The sequence below is a fragment of the Manis pentadactyla genome, chromosome 1, assembly GCF_030020395.1.
Source record: "Manis pentadactyla isolate mManPen7 chromosome 1, mManPen7.hap1, whole genome shotgun sequence".
Classification (NCBI taxonomy): Eukaryota; Metazoa; Chordata; class Mammalia; order Pholidota; family Manidae; genus Manis; species Manis pentadactyla.
The window spans coordinates 220,923,431-220,947,264 of NC_080019.1; the positions used below are offsets into that span (position 1 = coordinate 220,923,431).

Here is a 23,834-nt window from a genome sequence, read left to right on the forward strand (position 1 = left end):
GTACCTCACCCTCCTGCTATCCTCGGCTGGTAGGGCACAGCCTGACCCATAGAAGTTGCTTACGAAATGCTGATGAACCACTGAAGAATGAATGGCTGAAGGAAATGGAATACTAATTCAAATCAGAGCTTCTTGACCTCAGGGCTCTTGACATTTTGGGCCAAATCATTCTCTGTTGTGGGGCTGCCCTGAGCATGGCAGGCTGTGTAGGAGTATCCCTGGCTTCTGTCCATCAGATGCCAGTAGCCTTCGCTCCAGTTGTGACAACCAAACATGTCAGCAGCCATTACCACTTATCTCCTGGGGGTCAATCGTGCCTAGCTTGAAAGGACTGCTCTCGCCTGAGGCACCAGCACGATGGGAAACTCCCCACCACGATATATGGCACATAATAAGCATTAAATAAATTCTAGTGCCAGTGCTTAACAGCGTTTTGGATGTTGGATCAATGCAGATGAGTTGGGGAAGCTCAGACTTAACCATTCCAAGTCAAAGTTGTTCCTGAAGCCTTCTTACAATAATTTTCTCCACCAGAATGGTTATCTGAGTATGGTCATAAGAAAAACTTAGTTTGATTTTGCACATCCCCAGTGAATATCTGGCCCTTAATATTTAAAAAATGTTATGTGTCATAAATTACCAGTGTGATTCCTATTAAGTCAGTGGGGAGTCAACAAATAAATCCATACACAGGACTTGAAAATGTAACCTGAGATCAATCCACTTGTTATATTCATGAGAATCATAATTGATTACCTGCAGATGGACACATGTTTTTTTCTCCTTTCCCCACTTAAAAAATTTAAAGTCATACACCCTTTGCAAAAGAGACTCACTTTGTCAAGAAAGCAAATAGAAAAATGAAATGTAAAAGATTAGTGTCATAAACTCCATTTTCACTTCTCTCTTTAAACATACATCCACTCCTATAGCGTCCACCTAACATGTGTGTTCCCCTGGGGTCAGGGGCACCTGACAATGGAGGCTGTTGACAGGAACTACAACCAGGTGTGACTTTTGGTCTGCGGCCACCATTGGAAAAACCAAGGACTGGTATTCTCATGCGAGCACACACGGGTAAGCATCTCAGACAGGATTCTGCTTTTTACTTGGGGTTCAAAATAAGGAATGGGGTACAAAATAAGGTATGGGAATTTTAGCAGATAGGTAAAATGAAAGAAATACTCAATTTGGAATGTAGCCCGATTTCTGCCCAGATTTTCCCACCGCAACAGCTGGTGCTATAGCAATAACACTGTCAACAGCAGCTGTGACATCACCAGCCATGAGGCCACAAAAGACCACCTGTCTCTAGGACAAGAACTACCACTCGCAATACAAACTTCTGTGCAACTGCAATTACTGCACAAGCCCAGAAAGCTCTGTGACTACTGCAGGGACAACAGGAACAAGCCTCCTACCACGACTCCAGCTCTCTGCCCACCACTGGGGAACCACTGCATGGAGAACCCACTTTAGTCCATAGGCTGTAAACAATCCTGGGAGGTAGGTATTGTAACTCCATTTTCCAAAAATGAGGCTTAGTGGTTGACTGATATGCTCACAGAACACTATTCATAAGGGTCCCTGGGAGCCTGTGCAAGTGTGATGCTGGACCCACAGTTCAGTGATATGCCAGAGAAATGCACCTCCCTCAAACCTGGGCATCTCATTTATAGGATGCAGAGCAGGGGTTAGATAAACTAAAAGCAGTTACCTCTATTCCTTCTCAGACCAACTGTATCACCGTGTTGGGTGAGCCCAGAGCAGCATGGCATTGCACAGTGACGTATATTCTCAGTGTTAAAATGTGTCCTTGGTTCCCATGGGGACAGCTGGCTAGAGCTGTGACTCAAGCCAGCGAATGACAATTGAATTTGTCCTGTTCTGGCCAACAGGACAAGGTTGAGATCAAGATCCCCAGCATCCACACCAAGGCTGGTCATGAAGTCAACTGTTTTTATTTGAACTTTGAGGTTCAAAAAAGAATGACTATGAAAACCCCTCAAGTTAGACATTCTTCAAAAACATGTTCCCTCAAAAAGAAAGCCTGAGGGGGGATTAGGAAGTAGGAAGGACAAGTTCAGGCCTGTTTGTAAATAACAGAATGTGAATGTTACTAGCAGTGTGGTTTATAATAGCAAAAAACTGGATGCCACTTATAGATCCATCAGGAGGGACTGGCTAAATTATGACCTCTCTCTACAACAAAAAACTGTGCAGCCGTTTGAAACAACGTATAATTCTACATTTGACATGGAATGATACTCATGTAAATGACAAGATAAATCATCATCATGATCCCATTTACAAAAGAAAATTCTTCATTTCAAACTCTAAATGAACAAGGACTATTTTGAAAAGCTACACACAAAAATACAAATCATAGGTACATTTCAACTTGACCCTGCTTTTTGCCTGTATCAATTTTCATAAGCAGAAAAAATTATCTAAAGCTATTTGTAATTAGGGGGAATCTAGATGTACAGGAGTGTACCATTATATCCTAGTGGCAAGAATCTCCACTTGGCAAGATTAATGTACATGCCATATTAGAAAAACAGGCCTCTTCTATTTAAAAACAGGTGTCTCCTATCTAATCAGTCACGACATTGGTTAGCTTTGATTCTGAACAAATGGTAGCTTCTGGTTAGAGTCAAATCCCCCTAGAAAGGGATGTATTAGCGCTGGAAGGGGCAGAAGGATGTCCCCTAGGTTATGACAGCAGCTCATGTTTGCATCATGAGAATGAGTACCAAGCTTTAAGGGCAACTCCTTATTTGGACACACACATTACAGGGTGTGAGGTCAGAAGCACTTTACAGGAGATCAGTGAACTCAGCCCCCTTTTAGCCGAAATTTTATAGGACTTTCAAATTAAGTTCTTCCAATCTCTAATCTTGCCTCTCAGACTCCATTTGGCTGCTGATCTATTTCCATCCACCAGTTTTCCGAGTATAGTGCATTTTGGGCTCATCCTTTCTTAGAGACCCAGAGGCATTTTAATAGGATGATGAGTCAACAAGTGAGCTTAATTGATTCTGCTTGCCTTGTTTATGCTGGGATAGTGAGGAGCTGCCGGCGCAGTCCTGTTCTGGAAATTGTAACTTCAGAAAAACGCATTTCCATCTAATTTTATTTGCTGGAGGGATCGTCACCTAGCTATTTATTCAACATACTGACCACTTGATTACAAGAATCCTCACTTTAGAAGACGCGTTTCCCCAGCCCAGCTGGCATTAATGTCCGAACACCACAAGGTGATTTACAGCAGCTGTTCTCCGAAGAGGTTCAGCGACTTTGAGGTACTTTCTCGGAGCTTCCCCCCAACCCCGAAAATCCTGGTAGCGTGAAGCCGAGAAGAAAATTTTTTTTTGCTAGAGATTAAGAACCAGCCAAGGCTGACACAAACTTAGACGCAACAGTAGAGCAAGACATTTTACGCAGGAGCCTCACAATTTCAATTCAGCCTGCCATGTGCCCCATTCTCTAAGGCTGCCAAGACCCACGGAATTCCTCGGTGTGTCCTGAACACACTCCTCAGAACGATGGCCGGGGCCATCCCCCCAGCTCCTCTCAACACCACACAGAAGGAAGTGACTTGGCCATTTTCTTATTCGGAGACCCATCTTCCAGTGTTACACGGGCGGCCCAGCACTGGTACCACCCCAGTCACCTCCTGACACCGCTCAAACTGCTAGCATCTCCTGCTCAGTGTTCTTAGCTGGGCACCTTGCTGTCTCCTTCTTTGAGGAAATTTAAACACTAACAAGAGAACGTCTGCAAACTCCCAACTCCACACTGACTCACCTTTCCACACGCTCAGTCCTCCTGGTCGCCGTGGCAAACCGCCTGCTCCTCCCCAAAGGCAACACCTTCCCTGGGCTCGAGCGCGCGTCCTCTGCCTCCTGCTCGGGACGCCGCGCACGCAGTCCACTCCCTTTTACGTCATCAGTTCGTCCTTCTCTAGTAATTGTTCCCAGCTGTGTGAAACCACCGACGTCTCTCCCACTTTAAAACAATCTCCCTTGGTTCCATTTCGCCTTCCTCCTAGAGCTTTTTTTCCTGCTTTGCATTGGCAAGCCTCCTTTAAGAATTATTTTTGCCAACAGTCTTCTCTTTCCCCCCGGAACTTATTCCACCAGTTTTTCCAGGCTGTCATCCAGATCGCTGCATGGAGAACACTCAGTAATGTCACCAATGAATCCCTTGTAGCCACTTCTAATAACCTCCTAACTAGTCTCTGTTTTCCCATCTTTGCCTGCCATATGGTATTTGAAGCCTGGCAACAAGACATAAAAGTTAATTCGTATCACCCCTCTGCTCAAAACAAGATCATGGCTTTTCATCTGATGCAGTCCTTATACATTTATAAAAAGTTCTAGTGGTATTTCCCTCCCTCCCCCAACTAGCTCTCAACCCCTACCCCCTGCTATTCTTCCTCTGGCTCCTCTGCCTCAGCCACGTCATCTCCTTGGTCACTCCTTGAATAAGACAGACACTGACTGACCTCAGGGCCTTTGCACTGGCTATTTTCTCTCTAATATGTTCTTTCCTTACTTGTGTGCTGGCATACTTCCTCAAATCTTCTGGATGTTGCTCAAAAATTACTCTCTCATCGAGGTCACCCTGTCACCTCTATTTATATAGGTACTTTAAGTCCCGGGTCTTCCCTTCTACCACCCTCCTGCCATTAGGTTTGATTTTCCCCATCTCTTGTCATATTTTTTATTACTACATTGCCTGTCTCTTCCACTATAATGAAAGCTCCTTGAATGAATTGATATTTTTATTCCAGCCTTTAGAATGATTGCTGGCATAGTACATGCTCAGTAAATAGATCTTGAATGAAGCAACTAGAGGCAAAATGACCAATAGTACTCCATGGAACTGGCTCTCAAAGTACTTATTAAAAAATGCAAAGTCCTTGGCTCCATATATGGCTACTTATTGTCTCTGGATGTGGGCTCTGTGAATCTAGCCAATTCTTATGCACAGTGATTCCTCACTGTGATGCTTCTAAGGCCAAGGGACTGCTCAGAATTCTGAATGGCCATTTGGTAGTAAACCAGGGAGAGGCAGGCCACTCAAAAGGCTTAACTAGACCAAAGATTCTGGACCAGGGGTGATTTTGTCCCCCAGGGGACATTTGGCCATATCTGGAGACATTTTCACCTGCTCAAACAGGGGGGTGGGAAGGATGCTGCTGGTGTCTATTGAGTTGAGGTTAGGAATGCTGGTAGACATCCTACAGTACACAGGACGGCCCCAACATCAGGAATTCTCTGGGCCCAAAATGCTAATAGTGGCGAGATTGACCTTGGACAGGCTGGTTTCATACCCTGGGCTCTTGGACAACTTCTGATCCCTGTCTCCAAACACGGAGCTTGGCAAAGACATTCAGAGAGACCAAAAGGTAATCAGCAAAGAGAACATTGTTTGAGGAGTAATCATACTGAGTTCCAGTCCCAGCCCTGCCTTTAACTGTATGATCTTGACTTTCTCATTCTTTTGGCATCACCTTATGGACTGAATTGTGCCCCCCTCCAGGGTCATATGTTGATGCCTTAACCCTCAGCGTGACTGTTTGAAGACAAGAGACTTTATGAAGGTTGGTAAGGTAAAATGAGGCCATAAGGGTGCTCTGCTCATAAGAAGAGGAAGAGAGCCCATTAGTGTGTAAGCGCAAAGGACAGGCCCTGTGAGAATGTGGAGAGTGGCTCCCTGCAAGCCTCCTGCGGTGAGAGGCCTCACTGGAAAACAACCCAGCCAGCACTTTGTCTTGGACTTCTAGCCTCCAGAACCGTGAGAAAATCAAAACAGATTTCTGTTCTTTAGGCCACCCAGACTGTGGGATTCTGTTACAGCAAAGGGAGATAACTAATACAGATGGTATGTGGACTCTGTGTTCATGCTGCCCAGAATCATACTCCTTTCTTCTCATGCCCTGCCTTGGGTTTCCCTTTGGAGAAACACCGCAACTCTTATGTTACCCCCTGTAGCTCAGGTAGGGAGGACCTCACCCTCTTGCCCCCAGAGCAGGCTTAAGGAATAGGCTTGTCCATTAACTACGGTGACTGAAACTAAGCAAACAGAAGTTCTGGGATTTTTGTTGGATCTAACGGAAAATGGGATCTTGCCCTCTTCTGGCTTAGAGCTGGGAGCATGTGATATTGCAGCTGCCAGGCCATTGACAGGAAAGCAGAACCAAGAGACAGACAGAAACTGAGTCCTAATGATTTGCAGACAACTAGTCCTTGCATCAAAATGATTGCGTCAAAAATAAAAAAGGTATACTTAGTCTACAGCTAAAAATTGCCAGGATGCACTAAATTGAAGAGTTGATTTTTTACACCTCTGATAATAACAATAACCAATAACAATCACATGCAAGTTGAGACTTTGCCCCCAAAGAAATGTGGAGTGTGAATGGAGTTTGATGGGTATTAGAAGTCATCCCAAGGACACTTCCCTTTGGAGAAGTTTACAGTGGAAGCAGGAGGGGTCCTTGTAACATTTCTGAAGAATTTAAGTTTGGGTGGTGAGGCAAGCCAACTCTAGCCTCGTGGAAGAAGAGAGAGAGGAGAAGAAATACGACAGTAAATTAGTATTTCATGTGTGCAGGCCAACTGGCTCTGTTGGTAAGGAATCATGTATTACATGATTACATTCCATGATGTACCCAGGGTGGAAACAGGGTTTATTGTCCCTAGGAGAAGACAGTCATAATTCAGAGCTATTAACAAAAAATAATCGGGCTGCGGCCCTGAGGAGCTTTTCTTGGAATGCCTACACACATCCCACCTAACCTAATTTAAGCGATGTCATGAGTCAGAACAGATCCCCATCAAGTCTGTCATGCTTGTCATAACATTGCATTTGAATAGAAGACATCCCTTCCCAGGAGATACTCCTGCTAAGGCACTGTGTTATTTAATGGGGTTTAAAGATTCCTTTTAAGTTTCAGGGCCTTATTTGTATGAAATCTGCATTGGAAAGAGCAGCTGTTGGCTGAGCTCCACTTAAAGGAAAATGAGCTTTCTCCAGGCTAGGATTCAGAGGGCAGGCTCGGCAGCTGTAATTAGCGAATGATGGCAAGGGAGCGTAGCAGATAAAGGAAGGGGCTTTGGTTTGGATTTGGAATGACAGGTACGGTTTTTTAAAACTACCATCTGTGATTCTGACTTACACCCCAAATAACCCTGTGGCTATTAATGACAATGTTTGTATTTCATGGTGTCACTCTGGATGAGTTGATTGGACCCAGAGGTGGATAGCTGGCTCAATTCTGGCCATCAGATTCTCGTGGGATTTGGAGATGAGACACAGAGGTATTATAATATGTTTGTGGTTGTTTTTTTTCCCTTGAACTTGGGACATAGACATTTCAAGAGACAGGCTGATGAAGACCTGAGTCTTACATTTCCTATTAACTCGGAGGAAGGAACAGAGTGTTGATGCCTTTGGAAAAAGCCCTAAAAAAAAGCAGAAAGGAATCTAGGAGAAAGGGGTCCAGTACATTTGGAAACTGCAGTCTCTGTTTTCCAGACACATGGCAGATGCCTTACCAGCTTAGTGATTTTGAAACGAATCACCGTTAAGAGAATAGAGCATATCTAATTGTTGAATCCACCTTATAGCTTTATTTCAAAAAGTGGTATTCCAAACTCCCTGAGTTCTCACTGGTACGAAAGTGAAAGAGAAATAACATTGCTGGGATTATTTCAGCAAGGAATCACTGAAGCTTCTTAGTCTTGCCCATCTTTAAATTTTTTCTTTCTTCCTGTCTAGACCTTTCAAAATGAAAGTCACTCATTCAGGACATAGGTTTTGACTTGAAATGTGGAGAAATTAACTGAAGTTATGAAAACTATAACAAAAATACGAAATATTGCCCAAACAGCTCAGAAGGATCCAGCTTATGTAAATAATAAAGAAGGATATCTGCTCTCAGAAAGGCAGACAGTGATTGCAGACACAAAAGGCTAGCTTGGCATGTCAATCATGTACACAGATTTTGCTAGTTCCCAAGTATCTATGCTCATTTTGATGTCAGTATCCAAGTGATTCATTATTCCTATGGATATGTTTTTCAAAGTTTGTTTGGCAGTTAAATAGCAAGATAAAGTTATATTTTTTGCATCAGGAAAAATTTGTGAATAAAACGAAACCTCTCATTAGTCACTCTCCTTTCTAAATGCTATGTTGCTGTATTTATCACAAATCATGACAGCCCACCATTCGGACCTTACACTTCAGCTCCCCCTGCTTGCTTGCTTGCTTTTTTGTTATCTGTTTCTTTCACCTCCCTGATTAGAAAAACCTCTCAAATGCTATTATAGTCCAAGTGCTGGCTGGGCCTCTGGAAGAGAACATGGGATTGTAGCAGAAGGGAGAAAAGTAGCTGCTAATGTTTCGTGTTTGGGGATGTCAGGCAGTAACTAACAGTTGGAACTTTTTTCTGGATAAAATCAGGTTACCTCCGAATCCCTCACTCAATATCACATGGAAGGAAGGAGAATTCTCCTTGGGTATTAGAAAGGGATGATTTAGCATTAAGAGTTTCAAGGGGGCTGGGGCATTGTTTGGCTGGTGTGTGAACTTCTTTACGACTAGCACTGCGACAGTGGCTGTGGTCCGGCTCTTAGTCATATGGAAGTGGTGGTGGAAGCATGGCCATCAGTACACGTTCCTAACCAACTAGCCCTGGGATGGTTCCAACAGCATTTGAACAGCAGCTGTGTGCTCTCTGGCTGGAAAAACTATGTGAAGAACACAGGTAAAATCACCTCAAGGTGAAACCCTGAAATACTTGTGGGAGGGTATATTCCTTAGGAGCCTTTCTGTATTTAGTGAGAGATACCAAATTCATTCTGATTTAAACATAAATTGGCTCAGACCCTTGGGAAATCAAGGGGCCAAGGAGCTTCAGGAACAGCTGGATCCAGGGAACCTGTTGCTCTCAGTGTCTCTCCATCTCTCAGCTCTCTTTCTCCTGCAGTGACTTTTAGTTTCACATAGGCCTTCTCATCATGGCAGCCCCTGACAGCTCCAGGCTTACGCTACACTTACAACCAGCAGTCCCCGGAGAAAGAGGCCTTTCCCTTTCCTAATGGTGCTAACAGTATTCCTGAGACTGATTCCCTCTGGTCTGGTTTGGGTAATGGTTACTGGCAACTTATTGGCCAGACCCAAGGAAGTGTTCTTTCCTGGAGTCAGGGGTGTGTGTGTGTGTGTGTGTGTGTGTGTGTGTGTGTGTGTGTGTAGGGGACAGGGTGTGGGCAGCTCCCACGGAAACCCCCAGACTAACAGTGAGGAAAAGGTGACTTCTTAATGGAGAACCAACGTGGAATTACCAGAAGAATGGGAGCTAGAAGATGGGTGGGCAAAATCAGGGTTCGCACACTCTTGAACAACATGAGGGCTAGGGGTCCCAGCCCCCGAGCAATGGAAAATCCACATATAACTTCAGACTCCCCCCAACACTGAACTACTAATAGTCCAATGCTGACTGGAAGCCTTTCCAATAACATGAGCTGCTGATTAACACCTATTTGGTATGCTGTATGTATTACCTGCTGTATCTGAACAATAAAGGAAGGTAGAGAAAACAAAATGTTTTTTCAAACTGTTGCAAATCTCTAAAAAATTTTCCACTACATTTATAGGGAAAAAAAAACATACTGTATATAAATGATCCATGCTATTCAAATCCCTGTTATTCAAGGGCCAACTGCATTTACCATGAGGAGACCCTATAAGGTCTGCCCTTCATGCTTGAGTACATGAGGGTTGGAAACTATCCACAACAGGCTTAAATACCACATACCCTCATTCACACTCACAGGCTAGCTAGGCCTGGTTCGTCTAGGTCGGTCCTGTTTTAAAGTGAGCAGGATGAGGCTAGTGGGGGGCAGCTGGCTTGCCCTTACCGAGTGCCCGCCGCAGCCTAGGACTTTCAGTTCCATGAGTTCATGACGCTCTTTCAAGGCAGGTGATATTATTTCCACTTTAGTAAGGGAACCAAAAACGTAAAGCAACAAACAGACCTGCCCATGATCACACAGCTAGTGAGAATAAGCTCTTGTTTTCAACCCAGCAAATTATTTTCATTTTTACATAATTCAACCTCATCTAAACCTAATTGCCTGTTAAAGGCCTCTCATCTCCAAACACCATCACCCTGGGGCTTAGGCCTTCAACACATGAATTTTTGTGGGGACCAAACATTCAGGCTCTAGCATCATCCTACGCTTCCATCCTAGCTGACAGTAATTCATGCTCATTTATATTCTCTTTCCCTCCTTCCCTTCTGCCTCCTCCCTCTTTGCCAAACCTACCTATTCCATAACAGGCCCTTTTTTGGGAAAATGACCTGGAGTCAGTGTCTCTCTGCCTCTGTCTCTTGAATTCAGGCATCCTTTGGCACACAGGTTAACTCGGAGAAGGGAGGACTGGCTTTGTAGAGGCTGCATGACTTCCATGTCCAATAACATGAGCATATATATTTTTTAATACTTAACATAGACTTTACCATATTTCATCCCAAAACCATCTTGAGATTTTTGAACCAATAATAATTATGAGTTGGATTCCCAATTAACTTTCTCAAATTAAGAGGAAGGGCACAGAGGTACCCTGCTCAATTTGATAAAACACTTTATTTGGTACCTACTGAGAATAACAGGCTTAATGTGTTAGCTGGCTGGGCTGAGTAGATTAATAATTTGCCTTGGGTTATCAGCCAAGTTTCATCCACAAATAAATCCTGTCTGATCTCTTGGTACAAGCAGTGAGATTATTTCATCTGGTCTAGAGGCAAGGATTTCTTTGCCTTGTAATTGAGCAGCAAAATGACTCTGACTAAAGCATAGCTTGTGTGTCTCAAGGTTTGGCTAATTTATGAATTGGGATCATGGGAGAAAGATGGCTTGTTCACTGTCATCAGAAATTTTATCGTCAATGTGCATATGATTAAGCTAGAGCAGGGGTTCTCAGCCCGGGAACAGTTTGGCTGCCCTTTCTCCCACCGGGGGACCTTTGGCAATGTCTGGAGACATTTTTGATTGTCACAGTTCAGGGAAGGGGTGCTAGTGGTGAAAGAGTGGGTGGGGGCCAGGGGTGCTGTTCAGCATCCTACAGTGCACAGGACAGCCCCACAGCAAGGTAGGATCTGGACAAATGTTAAGAGTGCTGAGGCTAAGAAACCTGTAAGTAAATCATAAGAAGCCAAAGATGATATTTGGGCTTCCAGTCGGATAGAATATTTTCTTCAGTTCACAGCAGGAAATGCCCCTCTCTTTGGCAGAGGTTGTGGATGAGGAACTTACCACTCACTGCATTGTTTTCCTATGGCTGCTGTAACAAATGAGCACAAGCTAGGTGGCTCAGAAAACACAAATGCGTGAGGTCACACTCTGGAGCACAGCAGTCTCACTGTGTCGCGTCTGGAGGCTCCAAGGAAGAACCTGTCCCCGGCCTTTCATTCCTTGAGTTCAGCTGCTCCCATTGGCAAGCTGATGACCTCATCTCCTGGGCCTCTGCTCCACTGCCATGTCTCCTCTGACCCTCTCCATCTTGGAAGGGTCCCTGGGATTACACTGAGTCCATCTGGGCAATCCAGGAAAATGTTCCCATCTCAAGACTCTGACCTTAATCACATCCGTGAAATCCCTTTTGCCATATCCAGGCAACATATTCACAGGTTCTGGGGATCAGCACCTGGGCATCTTTAGGGGAACTGTTATTTTGCCTACCACTGTCCCCTTCCTCTGCTGCAGGAATCTATGCACCACTCCTGAGTCCTGAGACACCTCATTCCCAAACTTTCCTACATTACTAGAATCCTTTGACCAAAGAAAAAGAGAAAGAAGTTCTCAAAGAGCAAATCAAAGCAACACCTTAAGCACACAAAAAAGATGATTCTCTAGTTTCTGGCCACTTGTTCAAGTTACTAAGCCAATTCCACACAAGGGTGAACATAACAAATACTATAATTTTAAAATTCCAAGAAGACAGGACAGTTGAACCATTCTTTTAGGTCTCCATCATTTCTCCTTTGTGTATATAGATTCGCAGTAAGCTGAGTCTTATTTTTAAAATTTACATGCCCAGCAGTGTTTATTCTCTCAATCTTGCTTAATCAAAATTTCCAAGAACACAGCTACTATTTTGGTCTACGTTGGTGTCAATGTTCAACTCAGTCCTTCAAGGCCTCTCAAAATGCAGATGGTAAACTTGAAGCCTACTGTAACAGAATTCCCTGTGGGGTCCGTACCAATTGCATTGATTTGAGCACCTACATGCTGCCATTGTGCTTTGGAGGAGGAAGTGGGTACAGAAGAAATGCCAGATATTCTCCTGGGGTTCAAGGAACTTAAAATGTATTTGGCTCTACCTAATGGATATGGGAACTCGAACAAAACTCAAGTCAACCGAGTAAATGTTTATGGAGCAGGTACTCTATACCAGCTTGGCATAAACACTAAGATATAAAGAAAAATACACAGATGCTTCTCTGGAACTTAGTATCTTGAAGGGATTTTCCCTAATCTTTCTCATTAGGCTGTGTTTCCATAGGTATTTCCATAATAACAAAGCTTTGGTTTGTCCCTACCTCTAAAAAAATTTACATCTCTACCTAAACATGACATTGTGCAAAGAAAATAAAATCATTTCCCCTGTAATTTCTCTTATGGCCTCTTTTTTAGAAAGACAGTGCGACATGGTGGAAAGCATGCTGCTTCTCAAATATACAGACCTCAGTGTGGACCCTTACTAGTATAGAATCCCTACCAGGGATAAGACCTTGGGCAAGTCACTCATGATTTCCCAGTTTCAATCTCCTCATTTGTAAAATGGGGTTGATAAACATGCCAACAAAAACACTTTACTATGGACCAGAAAAAATGTTGGGAAGGACTTGCCACAGGAGCTGGCATAGAGCAGATGAATGATGGCTACAAGCCTCACCCTTCCCTTATGTCTCTGGGCACTTGTAGACACTGATTACATGCAGACTTACCAAGTTTAAGTGAACTTGCTTGCTAAATTCTTTATGGCTTCTTCACCTCCCCCAAGGGTTTTTAAAGAGCTTAATATGTGGATCAGTTACAACTGCTCACACTCCTCAGGTCACATTTGGACTAATTTTTTTCAATACCTTTAAATGTAACTCACTTGTCACATAATTGGATGCTATAAAAGCCTCCACTTCTTTTTTTTATTACCCAACTAAGTATCTTCTGGAAGGTGCTGACTCTATAGTTTTTAAAACCTATTACTAATGGAGTCATTTTCTACTCTGGAAACAATCTCTCATTTCCATGGAGCACACTGGGCTGGCCATAGAGCAACTGGGAGCTTTTATAACTCTCCATTCCATTTACCCACCTCCCATTTAGTATTATTTTGCCTAGAGAGAAAAGTGGTATTGAAATTTTTGGTCCAACCCAGGCTTCTAGAAAATTTGAACACTGTCACCTTCATTTTATGATGTAATATTTATTTGGTTTTGAGTTGGTGGGCAATTGAGAGCTTAGGATCTGGAGTCAGGGATGATAGAATTTGAATTTCCACCTTGCCACTTACTAGTCATGTGCCTTTGGCAAGATACTTATACTTCCTGTATCAGTTTACCTATGTGCAAAATGGAGGTTATAATAGAACTCAGTATTTATTTCAGTTTGGTGAGATTAGATATAGTACTGTAGTGCCTAGTGCGTATATTTTTATTATTAACATCATTATCATTTTCTATTTCTAGCATGCTACTTTACTTCATTGATCTAGTGTTGTGACAAATTTATCTGTTAAATGTAAAGGGCTTACTATGAAGAGTGACACAAAGTAAATCTGTAGCAAAAGGCAAATATTATTTACTATTCATTTTAACTTATTGAAGGGTTTTAGAAACATTAACTTATTTAATCATTATCCTATGTGTAGGTTCCATTTCAAAGATACACTGAGGCAACAAATGGCTAAATATCTTGCTCAAAGTCACAGAGATACCTAAGTGACAAAACTGGGATTTGAACACAGGCAGTTGTTAAACAGAGATCCATTTTATTCATTAGGCTACAAGACTCTGCTCCATCTAAGATCTAACACAAAACTGCCCCTGGTGAGTCACCTGTCATGCTCATGGTGAAAGACAGTTAAATTATCTAGAGCCTGACAAGATGAGTGAGATTGCAAAAATATCGCTGGGTTTAGGGTGATCCCTCCCCTTCCAGGGCAGCATTCCATTTGGATGGCCCAGAGAAGATAGGAAGTCAAAATTCTTAATAAACCAGCTCACGTGTAGAACAGCCACGAATTAAGCACCCATGGAAATGAGTGAGACCGCCACTGAGGCAAGCTGACCTTTCTTTAGTAAGAATGATGAAACTTTCCGAATGTTTGAATGGCAATTTCAACAACTTCTAATCAGCAACAGCCTCATTCCCTGAAGAAAGACGGCCTTAAAGGGGGAGACGTGGTTTGGGAACACAGCTTCTGGTACGAAGCTGAAGTGAGAGATTACAGTGTAATGCTGACTGGAGCGGCTTCAGCCAGGGTGATCGGCTGAGAGAGTCAGAGAGCCCTTGGAAATCAGCTGGCTGGATTACTCCAAGCCCAAGCCAAGCACGGCTTCTCCTACACAACCTTCCTCAGCTCGAGCATTCTGCTATGCACGTAGCCACTGCATTTATAGTGCAGCGGCAGTAATGGGTTTGGCAATACTGTTCTCAATGGACACCATATACTGAGTGTTTACCAAGTGCTTGGCTCTTTCCATACTAATTCTCACCAAATCTTCACACCAACATGAATAGAAAGTAACTGTTTGTACCATTGCACAGATGAGAAAACTGAGACAGCAAAGCTTGAATGTTCCCATGTAGCCCAGTGAGGATTCAAACCCAGGTTGGCCTAACCCTACCACCTGTCGGTCTAACTACTCAGCCATATGGGCAGCCAAGTATGGTAGAAAAAAACAGATCAGAAGAATTTTAGCTAGTCAGGAGGTTTAAAGGATGGCACTTTGGTTTTCTCATTCCTGTGATGAGGAGTTTGTATACAAAATTTCATTCCTTAGGCTCTGTCCTTCGTAGAGATGTCCTGGGGAACAGATATGATCATATAAGTCAATACGCTTTGAAATTGTAAGGAAAGATTCTAATTAAGGTAACTCATCTGATTTTCCAACTTTTAGAACAAAAAGATTAAAACTGGGATATGGAATACAAAAGCCAAATTCAGGCCAGCTTTACTGAGAAAGGTGTTGATTGGCTGGTAGTATTGAAAACTCTAGAATAATTGTACTTGAGTTATACAAGCTAATGTTCTATTGGCTTTCCTTATCAGTCAACATCAGTGCTTCTCAAACTTTAGTGTGCCTTCCCATCACCCAGGTGGGCTTATTAAAATGCAGTAAGGGCCCCCTGTACAGGTTCTGATTCAGGAAGTCTGGAGTGGGGATTCAACAGCTTGCATTTCTAACAAGTTTCCACCTAATTCTGATTCTGCCGGTCCAGGGACCACACCCTGGAGACCACTGGCCTAGGGACTGTAGTCTGTGTTTTGGGTGAGCCTTCCTTCCAAGGCATGCACAGCATCACCAGCACCCTCATGGTCTGCTCTGGTCTGCCCTCTGCAGAACTTCCTCCAGCTGGGGCTCCGTATTTGCCTTTAGCAGCTCCTCGCTCTCTCCTGGGGTTGCAGCATTTCTGCGGCAGTGCTAGATTCCATGGCCTCACACCTCACTTTTCAGGGGTGGGGAAAGCAAGGGTGACTCATTCCTGCAAATACTCCATCTTCCTCCATGTTTCATGTTTCTTACTGGCTCTGATCTGGGCAGGTTCTCATCCTTGCTCCAATCCCTTGGGAAGGGGTCTTGACTTCAACCAGTCAGAGACTCTGTTTTACCTCTTTCAAAGCTCATCATAGCAATGGTAAACACTTTTATTATTCTTGTATTTCAGATGTGAAATTGGAGGCAAAGAAATTAGTTTACTTGCCTAACATCACATAACTGGTAAGTGGTATATGCTGCTTTTGGTCTTAGATTGGTGGTTTGCAAGCTTTAGCAAGAAATAAATTCCCCTGGAGGATTTATTAAAAAACAGATGGCAGGGCTCCATCTCCAGAGTCTCTGATCATGTAGGTCTTGGATGGGGCCTAAGAATTTGTATTTCTAAGATCTGCAGGGGGTGGTGATGGTGTTTCCCAAGAGCCAGGATCTTAGACAGACTCTGGAATTTACACACTTACTAAATTTGGGGCCAAAAGAATATCCACTGAGAGACTGTGGCACACGTTGCTCTGACTTTTACACTTTACATTCCAGGTATAGGATCCCAACTTTGTGCCTAGGTATGTGTCATTTTCTCTCTCACTTCTAAGACCTGGGCACTTGTAGATTCTCCACAGCTGTAGTATGATGTCGACTTCTCTTCCCCTGATTATTCATTCTCAGAGTAATTTGTTACAAAGGTCTAAGGAGCCCTACCTATATCTGGTGGCCATCATTCAATAATTGACTAAATAAAAGTGTGTACATTTAAAAAAAGGAATACTACAAAGTGTGGTTATTATAGGGAAACCTCACTAAGGTGGAGTTGAGGGGCTAGAATGGGGAGCCCTACCACTCAACACCAATTACAGAAAGAAGGTCAATTACAGACACCAACAGGGAAAGATACACCTTGTGTCACCTGTGAGAAATTGACTAACCTGTTAACTCAGCCAATAGGAAATGTCATCATTCCCATCATTGAACTCTTGCTTTTCTCCAATGAATTTTCATTCAAAACAACTCTTCTCAACTTCCTTCTTCTCCATAAAATAACATTCCTCTCCTTTGCTTGTAGACTTGCCTATGGTTTTGCCATAGCTTAAATATTCCAAATCTCTGTTGTTCCCAAATACACCTATTTTTGCTGGTAAAATAACTGACAATTTTATTTTTAAGGTTAACAAAAGCTGGGGAAGAATGGTGGTCCTTCTAAAATCTATTTTCTACTTTTTATTGGCTATATGGCTGGCCTATTAGATAAATAATTTCCCAGAATTCCTTGCAGGTAGGGGTGACTATGTATATTCTCCCCAGATAAGATGGATGCAGCTTTCATTTTATTTTCTTTATAAGAAAATTGCTTGCCTGGGACTTCCTTGTTTTCTCCTTTTGAGAGCTGGGATCTAGAAAAGGTGATGAGAGTACCCTAGGGGATAGCAGAACAAGACAGGAGGGACCTGGGTCTCTGAAAGACTGTGTGGAGCAGAGCTTCCCTACTAGCCTGGGCCTCACATCTCCAAGCCTCTTTATAGGAGTGAAACAATTCTCTTATTTAGATCATTGCATTTTAGGATTGTTGTTCTTTGTTATTAGCCTTTGTAATAACTAACAAAAATGGCATATGATGGTATATCCTGGTTATCTAAAATTATCCCCAAATTTAGTAGCTAAAAGCAACACTTACTATCTCATAGTATCTGTTGGTCAGAAATTTGGGAGCTGCTTAGCTGGATGGTTTTGATACAAATTCTTTCATGAGGTTGTAGATAAAATGTTGACAGAGGCTGCTGTTATCTGAAAGTCTTATAGAAACTGGAAATCTATTTCCAAAATGACTTAACTCACACAGCTATCATCAGGAGGCCTCAATTCATTGCCTCTCCTTAGGGCTACTTGAGTGCCCTCCCAATATGGCATTGGCTTCTCCTAGAAAAAGCAAGGAGGAAACCACATGCTTTTCATGACCTAGCCTTGGAAGTCATACTCCATCATTTCTGCAGTATCTTACTAGAACACAGGTCAGCCTATTGAGTGTGGGAGGGGGCTACACAATAAGAGGGGGAAACTAGGAGTCATCTTAGAAGAGTGCCACCTCATGGTATGAAACCACCTCCAAGATAAACTCTTAGCAAGAAGGGAATGAATGGTAGGCGTGCTATACTGCCATTTGTTTTGGTTTTATGGATTCACCTACATACCTGTTCATACATATGTGCCTAGAGACTCTTTCTGAAAGGACATCTAACAAACTGATTACAGAGATTGCCACTGGCGATGAAGTTAGGGGATTCGGGGTATGGAACAGAAGTGTTAATATCTTTAATGATAATATCATTTGGTAAAGTTTGAGCTATATATTTATATGTAGCTAATGTTTAAGAAAAATATTATTTTTATTAAAAAGCTAAACAGAACCAAGATAAAAGGACAACAAAGCAAACAAATTGTTATCCAGACTTGAGTCCAACATACAACAATGTCCAAAAGGCAAACTAGTATTAAAATTTGATGGTGTTCCTTTTCTTTTCTCAAACTAATAACTCATTATGAATTAAACAGTTTGTTTTTTCTGTGTAAAAAGCAGTTTTCCAAAGTGACAGTTTCCTTGAAGAGTTAATATCTTTGCTCTAATGCACAAATATTTGGAAGTAGAAGTTGGAAGTGCAGAAAAATACAGAGTCACCAAGAGCAAATGTGTTCAGCAGGCAGAAGTAACAAAGAGGTATAATGAGCTCCATATCTCACTGTTAGAAGAACAACTTCTTTCATGTCACCAAAGGCATTTAAAATGCTCCTAATTGACACGGTTTGTATCCTGAAACACAAGTAGCCCATGTCTACAGAATTGCAAAGTTGTCTGCAAACAATGAACAAACTCTGTTCTCTGGAAGGTTTTACCAAAAGTTTATTTTAGATTGTGTTCTTCAAACGGAAAGGGAGATTTCTGAATTAACTGGAAAAATTAGTTAGCAGAAACAGTAACTCTTTGTTCAGGAAGTGTGAAAATTGGTAAAGGGAAACCTCATGGAAGTACAGCTGGGGGCTGGGAGGGGGAGCCACACACTCAAAGACAATTACAGGAAGAATTGCCAAATACAGGCCCCAACAAATGAATCATCTTCAGGAAGGAATCATCAATTACAGGCCACCACAGGGAAAAGATGTACATTGCATCTCCTAGAAGAAACTGTCCACTCCTGGTAAATCAGCAATGAGAAACACCCTGAACTTTTACTTTTTTCTAGTGGACTTTCATTCAAAACCTACTCCCCACCCCTGCCTACTCCTTCTTCTCCATAACATAATGTTCCTTTGCTTGGTTTGTTGGAATTGTCTATGGTTTTGCCATAGCTTGCATGTCCTGAATGTAATTCTTTTCTTCCCAAATATACCCATATTTATTGGTAAAATAACTGACAGTTTCATTTTTAAGGTTAAGAGAGCCAAGATTTGGATTGGTGAATAGGGTCTATGTAAATAACTAGGGAAAAGTCAGAGATGACAAGCTTTTTTTCCATTTGTCACCACTCACAGCCTGTTAACCACATTAGTGCATCTCAAATGATCTGTAGTCAGCAAAGTTTTTAAAACTTTCCAATCCATGATATGAGTCCAAAGCCTGGGCTATCCTGGCATGTAGGGAACACTGGGGAGGTCTAAGGCCTCCCGTGGTAATGGCAGGATCCTTTTTTGAGCAAAGGACTCATAGGGTGAATGTTCCATTGGAAATGACTGCAGGCCAGTCAGTGGACAGATGCTCTACTGCTGAGAGTATTTCAGGATACAAGCAGCTCAGGAGTCTTAGGAAACTACCTGAGCCATTATCAATGGCCTCCAGTGATAACAGACATATTAAAAGGGCTGGACAAATTACTTGCCTATCTAAATATTCTCATTTGGAATCAATGTCTCTTGCTTTTCTGCAAAAGGTTGAACAGGGAGGCACACACTGGTTAGTGACAAACACAGCCTGACAAAAGCGTAAGAAGAAAATCTGCTCCAGCAAATGGAAGAAGGACCTGAATCAATGGGCCATGACAACTGAGGAGATACTAACTCGGGTGTGAAGAGATGGCGTGATTGTGAGTCGCGCCGCGTTGCCAAGAGGGTGAGCTCATTGTAGAAACGGAACAACACAAAAGGAATCAGGGAGACTCTGACGTGGAACCACAGGGATACGACAAGTGGAAAAGGGAAGGAAAGCGAGACTTGGCCAGTCACGAGCATTTCCAAATGTGCACATTCAGAGAGGAACGGAGCGGGGGTGCCTACAAGGGAGTGGAAGATTACGCCATCGCTGTGGCGGAGGCACGTTCTGGCTTCTCACTCTCACGTGATGACCTGGCTGCTTCTTCCACTGAGAATGCAGAAGCAGCCAGAAAGCTATTCAGATTTCCACCACCTAATCTACCACCCACCTGTACCCATTTCTTTTCTTTCCCTTTTAAGACATGGGATAAACGGTCCCATCTCCTGTCTGGTGCCTCTGTCCATGCGTTGGAGGACCTTGCTTTTCTCCCATTGTAGGGCCTTCCTCCTGTGACCTTCCTCTTTACCTTCTGTGTCACTATTTTGTCACTCTTTGCAGGACCATATGAATCACTTTATAACCATACTGAAATTGTTCCTGTTAAAATGTGTTCCTTCTCCCCTATATCTCCCTCTAGCCAAAATCCCACCTTCCCCTTTATAACAAAACTGAAGAATTCTTCACTCTTTCTTTTTCCACTTAAGTCCCATCGATCTTGAAAACACTCCATTTAGACTTTATCCAGACCATTCCACCGAACCAGTCTTGTCAAAACGCCAAGGACTCTGCTGTCAGATGTACTGATTGTCTCTCTGTCCTCATCCTACTCGATCTCTCAGTCCATGGACATGATCGTCACTTCTCCTTTGAAACTCTCTTTCCTGGATTTCCAGGACACCAAAATCACCTGGCTTTCCCTCGGTTCCACCAGTTGCTTTTTTCAGTCTCCGTTATTGGATCCCCTTCTTTCCAACCTCTGAATGTTAGGGCTCAGCCCTTGGAACTCTTCTTTTCTCTCCCTCCACTTGCTCCCTGAGGGCTCTCACCTAGTCCCATGGACTTAAATACCATCTATAGCTATTGCCTCCCGCACGCACATCTCCAGCTTTGGCCTTTCCCAGGAGATGGAGATGAGTACCTTTCACTTACTGTCTTTGTTGTCCTCAGAACCATTCTGGGCCACCTAACAATTTCTAGAGCATCACCTTCGTGCCTTATTTCAGCGCACATGGGCCATTGTGAATCCAGGTGTTCTGTTCATCCCAAGCTGTAAGCATTCTTTGCGTGACACTGAGACACCGTTTTCCCCACTCAGTCTGCAGTGAGTGTGTCTGTCTGTAAGGTCCCAATGCCACCACCTACTCGAAAGAGATTTTTTTAAAGGCCCATTTATGACACTGAAGCCTTGCAATTATGAGGGTTATACCTCCAGAAACAAATACTCAGCCTGTGTATAAGACAAGCAGAAATTGAATGTAAGAAATTAGTTCTATATAGGGGCTTCCACAAGTATCTTAAACTAGAATTGATTGGAGTCTTTTAGGCTAGGTTTTCCCGAATTTATACTTGGTTGTTAAAAAGAAAATAGTTGAGAAACTTTGGACTGGGTCATGAGATAGTTCCCTATTTTTCTGAGTGGTGAATTTTGAGGAAGATTCCTTGCCTTATATTTAGGCACATACACTATTTAAGACTACATGAAAATTGGATAGATAGATCTGTCACAGTGGTTGATGTAAACCTTACTCTATCTACTGAGGTCAAATCTTTGCAGGCCTAAACAACAAAACCACTTTTCTTCAAAGTAACACATCTTGAGAAAATCCTGCATTCCTGTTTCACCTCTATTTCATTTTCTATATAAAGCTCCTCTTGGAAACATAAGCACCTCATAGAACAAGGGACAGGCCCTTAATTCAAGGCACAGACTTTAGTATTCCATAACACAAGAACCCAAAAACCAATTTCATGTTTTAAAATCTGCTTTGAGAAAACGGCCTGTCCCCTGCTTTTCTGGTATTGCTCTCCTCATCCAGATATTCAGGTTATCTTCTGAAGTCAAGAAATAATAATGACAGTGCCTGGGGGGACTCTTGCCCTAAGCACAAGTCTCTGAAGCCCACATATACTGCATTTGTGTTCCAATGGAACTTATAGATATTTCTGCCACCTCATGATTTGTCAAGACCTCAGAGATGAATCAATATAGAATTGGGAAATGAACATGTAGAGTAGAGATGTAAGTTTTATTTTTGAAAAGTTCAACAAATGAAAAAAAATTAAGCCATTCTCTACTTTTAAATCTTTTTAGATTTAAAAAGATAATTTAAAAGAGGTAATGTTGATTTCTATGTTTCATTATTGCTCTTTCCCCACCTTCTCTCTGCCTATTACTAAAACCCAGAAAGTTGTATCACAAGTAATAATTAGTACTATGGTTTAACTTTATTCCAGAATCTCTCAAGATGGCCCGAGGTCACATGACCACTCACGGACCACCACATGGCATGCCTGGGGGGCCACACTGCACAGCCTCCTCTTCACGACTTGACTCCTGTTTTATTTTTCCCCCATAACACCTTTTGGTTTTAAAAATTAAAACCTCTGTCATGACTATAAAACAACCCAAAGAACATTGATTACTTATCAACCACGTATTATGTTTTGAGGTGCTTTGTCTAAACCATCTCCTTGTGAACTGGACACTATTATTAAGCTCTTTCCATCTCAGATAAGAGAACTGAGACTTAAAGAAGTTACAGAATTTCGCAGACAAAGCTACATAAGTGGAAGTCTTGGCCATTCTGCCCACACCCATGCTCTTAACCTCTGTATCCCCACGTGCTCAGAGCTAAAATGTGCCCAGCAGATTCTCTATCCCAAACTCCTTACTTCAGGAAAACAAAATGCATGCCCAGAGAGGCAGACTGACTCATTTGAGGTTGAACAGCAGCTGACTGAGATTGTAGCCTGGACCTTTCTCATTTAAGACCAATGGTCCAGTTATAACATGGTGTTGCTTCCAACATGATTTGGATTCTGGAAATAACACACTCATTGCTTATAATAGCTTTGGACTCATAGAAAACTGACTTGAATTTGTGATAGAGTTACGTACAGGCAGACACTTAGGAAAGAAAGTACTGACTGTTTAGCTCCAGTTACTTTTCAGCTTCTTTTAATTCATTCCCATCATGCTAAGTTGGCACCCTTCAGTAATGCCTATAGAATGTGCATTCATTGATTTGGTGTCTAACTGTGTGGATGTTTGCGTTCAACTAAGAGGAAATCCCTTTTGCATATCTCATGGAAGACTTCTCTCTAATATCATGAATTATGCTTGTTTAGAAAGAAGACCATTGAAGTGACTAAAATGAATTTTTGAGATATTTGGTATGCTGCATCTTAATGCTAGTATTCCAAGGATATATACATTTTCTACCTTCAAGCTTTATCACTTCTTCATCTAATATCTATCTACCTGCCTATCTATCTACCTATCCATCTACCTACCTACCTACCTACCTACCTACCATCTGTTGATCTGTCAATGTATCTTTTTTCCTCCCTCCCTCCCTTTTTCCTTCCCACTTTCCTTCTTCCCCCCATTTCTCTATCTACATGTAATTATATTTTTATTTCTGTAATGGCCACATGAGAAAACAGATCCATACACCAAACCAAGTATGATAAAAGACCTGCTTGTCCCATGGCACTAGTAGGTGACTTTCTATACACTCTGATTCTCTGTTTTTGCCTAGGGGTAAAACAATTAATTGAGCCAGGTACAGAATTTCAGAGCCACTTCTTAGGCTGACTGCCAAATCTGCAAATTAATAAGATTAACAAAGACAGTGACCCCATGCAATGGTGGCACAAGAAAGGCAATTTCACAAAGTATGCTACAGATTTTCATCTACAAAACTCTTCTAACAGATGGCCTGGCTGGAGCCTCAACTCTTATTTGCCATAGTATTAATGCATACTATTCTTTATGGATGAAAACAAATGAATGTGTTGAAG

The 23,834-nt window shown here is 42.4% G+C and overlaps 1 protein-coding gene and 1 long non-coding RNA gene across 3 annotated transcripts in view; one reads left to right on the forward strand and one right to left on the reverse strand.

The window, feature by feature from the left end:
* LOC130684918 (uncharacterized) overlaps positions 1-3,896 on the reverse strand; it is a 150,620-nt gene extending 146,724 nt beyond the window's left edge. For both annotated transcript variants that reach the window (XR_008999283.1, XR_008999282.1), the window contains exon 1: positions 3,811-3,896. This is a non-coding gene — a long non-coding RNA (uncharacterized LOC130684918). The remainder of the gene's footprint in view (positions 1-3,810) is intronic.
* Positions 1-23,834, forward strand: part of TAFA4 (TAFA chemokine like family member 4) — a 337,579-nt gene that overhangs the window by 263,495 nt on the left and 50,250 nt on the right. The gene's annotated exons all lie outside the window — the stretch shown is intronic.